At 40.9% G+C, this 5,823-nt stretch overlaps 1 non-coding gene across 1 annotated transcript; it reads right to left on the bottom strand.

Moving 5' to 3' along the window:
- Positions 1-4,158: 4,158 nt before the first annotated feature.
- LOC114805593 lies at positions 4,159-4,296 on the bottom strand. Its single transcript, XR_003753564.1, has one exon. It is a non-coding gene; the product is annotated as a small nucleolar RNA SNORA7 (small nucleolar RNA).
- Positions 4,297-5,823: the final 1,527 nt, after the last annotated feature.

Genomic DNA, 5,823 nt, shown 5'->3' on the forward strand with positions numbered 1-5,823 from the left:
CAAAGATAGACAAGACAAATTATTTTATGCTAAAGGTAACTAGCTTATTATATAGCAACAAGAATTCATAAGCCAGGGCTACTCTCATTTGCAATGTATTTTTCAGGAGCATAACTTAAAATGCATTCATATCTGGATAATACGTGGTCTTTCAAGGCAGCAGCATAACTTAAAATATATTTCAAACTGGCTATGTGGCATTCTCAGACAAAGTTGGTAGATGCCCAGTGGAAAGAGCATGGGCCTGGGAGTCAGAGGACATGGGTTCTAATTCCAGCTCGTCCACATGTCTGCTGTGTGACCTGGGGCAAGTCACTTCCCTTCTCTATGCCTCAATTACATCATCGGTAAAATGGTGATTAAGACTATGAGCCCCATTTGACCCAGGGACTGTGTCTAATCCAATTACCTTGTATATACCCCAGTGCTTAGAACAGTCCTTGAAACATAGTAAGTGCTTAACAAATACCACTGTTATTAGTATTATTAGATACTGCTGAACTTGAGCTCATTGTGGGCAGGGAATGTATCTACCAACTCTGTTGTACTGTACTTTCCCAAGTGCTCAGTATAGTGCTCTGCACACAATAAGCACTCAATAAACACAATTGAATGAATGCTCTGTTCACAGTAAGTGCTCAATAAAGACCATTCATGATGAGGATGACAATATATAGCAAATACAAATCCTTAGGAAGATCACTGGAGTAAACCTGCTCCTGACAGACAATTTCTGCTGCTGATGCTGCTATTCATTTCAATCACTCAGTCATATTTTTTTGAGCACTTACTAAATTCATAGAATTGTACTAAGCACCTTGAAGAGTACAATAAAACAGATGTGGTAGACATGTTCCCTGCCCACAAGGCGTTTACAGGAACAGGAGTAGCTGTAACCTTAAGCCTAATTCATTCATCAACTCTTTGGAAATTCTTCAGTTACCACGTTCACAATTCATCACCTTTTTCAAAGATCAGATGTGAGAAGAGCCTTCCAATGTCAGTGGGACTGAAAGAAAGCAAAGCTCCTTTCTAGAAGCTGGGTTACAGGAAGAATCTAGTCATGGGAAAAGTGATCTGTGTTTCAGTTAATAGAACTGCATTTTAGAGATGCTGGGGAGTCCAGACACAAGTTGTATTTGTAGCTGCAATTCAGGCCACTTGCTGTTGTGAATGAGAGAAAATGAGGGTTGAAGAATCAGGCTTTTTCTTTGTTGGTAAATACTGCTTTCCACCTTCCAATGTGTCTGATATTATGCCCATCCATTCCGATTAAGAGCTGAATAATGAACATTGAAGAGGAAAGAAGTAGTTATTCTGTTTAGAAAATGAATAGGAATCTAGAGAAAAGTTTTATGATGTATGGAAATGATACCAAATCAACATTCAGAAGGTCAGAGGAGATTTAGCTAAAGGTTACTGGCATTATCCAAGAATGAAGCATTTCATTACACAAAACACACACAAATAATTTAGAACAGAAACAATTGAACTGGTCTGAATGATTTCTAAATTTGATTTGCAGAGGCTGAAGAAAGCTTCCCCCACCAAAGGAGACCGTATTCTTTATCGAGGTCTCCTCTTTCTTCATGAACTATGCACTTCATAAATCTAGCATCTTTATGAAAAGTGAAGTCCATATCTTTGTAGAGTTATGGCACAAATACAGCTATCCATTCACCTTGAAAATACATTCTGATTTTGTGAACATTACTGCATGGAAAAGTTAGCTTCATGATAAATTTGTATTGTCCTCGAGCCCATTTATCAAGCTTGATTTCAAACTGAACCATAAATTATATGCAGGACTGAAATTATGTAGTTTAATAATGAGTTGGAGTATAACTCTCATTTGAGAAAAACGTCAAAATTGGCTTTTAAGGGATTGACAGGAACTAGAAAATATGAATGGTTTAGCTGCACGAGAAAATTAAATACTAAATGTAATGACCCAGTTGGCCAATGATTACAATGGTTAGGGAAGGACTGAAAATGTAGAACGCTGAACTTTATTCCTCTAACCCTCAAAGTGGTGCTAAGAATCAGAGCTGAAACACCTCCCCTTATCCACTCTCTTTAAAGATGAAAACTACATTTAGTACAGTCACAAGAAATATAAATGTCCAGAAATGTTTTCCTGGAGAATTAATCTTGCTTGTCTTGCTACTGCTGTACTCTCCCTAGTGCTTAGCACAATATCTAGCACTCAGTAGATGCTCAGTGAAGGCAATTGATTGACTTACATCTTACATCAGTGTTTACTGATTGTTTTCTCTGTAACACTGTACTAAACACTTGGAAGAGTAGAATAGAGTTAGTAGGCATGATCCCTGTCCTCATGAAACTTACATTCTAGCAGGGGAGACAGACACTGAAATAAATTTCAGGTATGGTGGAAGCCACCAAGTGTGATGATAGGTACGTATGTGCTTCGGAGGGCAGGGTGATTAGGTGAAGCAACAGTGTTGAAGTAGCAGTAGGTGGGGATGATGGGTGAGGAGATGAATGATTAATCAGGAAAGGTCTCCTGGAGGAGATGTATTTTCAGAAGAGTTTTGAAAAGGGGGAGAGCAGGATGCTATCGGATTTGAGCAGGGAAGGAGTTTCTGGAAGAAGCACAGATGTGACCAAGGGGTCTAAAGTGAAAGATTTGAGAATGAGATCCAATGAATAGGATCCATCTCAGTGAGTGCACGCCCACACTACTTTCTACAGAGGAAATGATTTATAATAATGGTGGTATCTGTTAAGCACTTACTATGTGCAAAGCACTGTTCTAAGTGCTGGGGGGTGGGGAACACAAGGTGATCAGGTTGTCCCATGTGGGGCTCAGAGTCTTCATCCCCATTTTACAGATAAGGTAACCGGGACCCAGAAAAGTTAAGTCGCTTGCCCACATCTGGGAATATATTTTGTTGCCAACTGTTACCAAACTGAGGATTTTTATTCAGCAGTGAAGGTGGTCTGTGGCCACGTATGCAGTCTGTTCATTTGCCTCTCAAGCTAGAAAGTGATATCATCGAAGGTGAAAATATTATCAGTGGGTGCAGTGTTGCTCATAAGATCCATGTATGTCTGGCAATCACTTCTACATTGTGTGTCTGTGAGGATGTCCCCTTTCTGCATTTCGCATTTCTTTCTCCCAGTGTTTATGGCCATTTCCATTTCTGCCTCTTGGTGAAATGCCATTCCCAATTTCTAAATGCTGTGTGCTAGTCTAAGTTGTTTTCTGCTCCTGTCAACTGAACCCTGCTAAACTATACCTTTTGTTTCTTTATGAATTGAAAGTGTTAATTCTGTCCCCGCAGTTTCTAGTCTTCCCATTTCAGGTCCCAGTAGAGTAGCTGTATGGGGGTCTGGCTGGGTTGTGGATTCTATTGTCAAGCATCATTTACCAAAGATATGATATGGCAAAAATAGGTTCTCCGCAGTCACCTAATACTAAGAAAAATAATAATTTTGATATTTATTCCTCCTTTTGTAGGTGAGAAAACTAAGGCAGAGAGAAGTTAAGTAACTGGCTGAAGGTCACATAGCAGGCAGATGGTGGAGCTGGGATTAGAATTCAGATCCCCTTACTCCTGGGCCCATGCTCCAGCCACCCAGATAAATATAAATAATGACCCTCTGTCTTGTCTTGTCTTATGCTGTCAAGTCATAATAATAATCATAATGTTGGTATTTGTTAAGCGCTTACTATGTGCAGACAACTGTTCTAAGCGCTGGGGTAGATACAGGGTAATCAGGTTGTCCCACGTGAGGCTCATAAGCTTCACCTCCATTTTACAGATGAGGTAACTGAGGCACAGAGAAGTTAAGTGACTTGCCCACAGTCACACAGCTGACACGCGGCAGAGCTGGGATTCGAATCCATGACCTCTGACTCCCAAGCCTGGGCTCTTTCCACTGAGCCACGCTGCTTCCCATAGCCACGCTGCTTCCCATCAGTAGTGACGCCAAAGACACCTCTCTCCCAGAACACCCCACGTCCATCTGCAGTTGTTCTGGTAGTCTGTCAATAGAGTTTTCTTGGTAAAAATATGGAAGTGATTTACCATCGCCACTTTCTGCGCAGTAAACCTGAGTCTCCGCCCTCAACTCTCTCCCATGCTGCTGCTGCCTAACACGGTGAGTTTTGACTTGTAATAATAATAATAATGATGTAGCAGATTGCCTTCCACTTTCTAGCCACTGCCCAAGCTAGGAATAGAATGGTTATGCCTCTGCTTGACTCTCCCTCCTTTAGTCGAGACTGGTAGAGTACTGGAAACTCTCCAGGTGCAGTCCTGAGAGGGGAATTACCTCTATCCATTTGTATTTATGTCCATTTTGAAAAAAAAAAGTTAAATCAACCTAAATATTTCCTTGTTTTTGGCTTCATCCAGTATTTAAAAGAAAGGCAATTTCAATTATATTATACATCTGCGGTACAGGGACCCTTTTTAAAGTATGCCTGAGTTTGAAAATTTCTAAGAGCTTGTGAATTCAAGCTGTAAATGGTTTAATCTAAATCACAGCATGAGTAATTGAAGTAAAGCCTCTTCACATCTTACAGTACTCATCAGTGGCTATATCTATGGCAATCCCATCTCTCCAGGCCAGAATTGTGAATGGGATTTTTTTTTTTTAAGAAACTATGCCTTTCTGAGTTCCCTTTGGCTCTATTTCTGATTCTAGGAGTCCAAGATATACAAATTCCCACATTAGCTGGTTGAAAGGGATTTGTGAATTCCACTGCATCGTCCTCCTCAATAGCATTTAGTGAATGCCTACATCGTGCAGATCACTGTTCCAAGCACTTGGGATAGTACAAAAGAGTAGTTGCGGATTAGCTGGGGAACCAAACACTTTCTTTTGCTCCTCCACTTCCTTCTTTCTCTTCAAACTCTTTCTTCTTTTGACCCCCTCCTAGTTGTTCTTTTCCTCTTCTTCCTCCCCGTCCTTCTTTCCTCTTCCTCGTCCTATCCCTCCTCCTCCTCCTTCTGCTTATTTTGTTCTTACTATCTTCTTGATCCTCTTGTTTCTCTTCCTCAAACTGCAGGTTTGGAAAAATTTCAGGGACTATGGTGCCAACAATTTCCATCAGATTAGTGAGTCCCTACTTGAAGCATGTGCAAAATTATTTCAAACAGAGAGCCAAAGAGGGAACAGAGGAAGGTCCTGATCCCAGAATTGGCAGAAAAATATAGGACCCAGATGCAGGTACCTGGTCCAATCTAATCCTGCGCACTTCCTGTATTTCCAACTCAAAAGGAGTTTGGAAAGATGGGTATGTTTGAGAGAGAATATGGTGTAGAAGATAGAACATGGGCCTGGAAGTCAGAAGGTCATGAGTTCTAACCAGGCTCTGCATTTGTCTGCTGTAAGTCACTTCACTTCTCTGTGCCTCAGTTACCTCATCTGTACAATGGGGATTGAGATTGTGAGCCCCACATGGGACAGGGACTGTGTCCACCCCAATTTGCTTTATCACCCCAGTGCTTAGTACAGTTCCTGGCACAAAATAAGCACTTAATAAATACCATAATTATTATTATTATCAGTTGGTGGAGTCTCAGATTCCTTGAGGCCTGACAACTTCACCAAGACTGAACTAGCCTATTTTGGTAACCTAACGTGGAAGATTCAAAGTAAACATTACCAGCCTGATCACCTCAAAAATATATGTTGAATGGTGAAAGTCACTTAAGGGTGGAAGTGTGGCTGAAAAGTTGATACAAGATATTTGGTCCTAAACACACCGTACACCCACAGAGATCATCACTTGTTTGCCTTTACTGCAGTTTTATGAGTCTCACAAAGCTTCTCCTCCTAAAGGGCCAC

The sequence above is a fragment of the Ornithorhynchus anatinus genome, chromosome 18, assembly GCF_004115215.2.
Source record: "Ornithorhynchus anatinus isolate Pmale09 chromosome 18, mOrnAna1.pri.v4, whole genome shotgun sequence".
Classification (NCBI taxonomy): Eukaryota; Metazoa; Chordata; class Mammalia; order Monotremata; family Ornithorhynchidae; genus Ornithorhynchus; species Ornithorhynchus anatinus.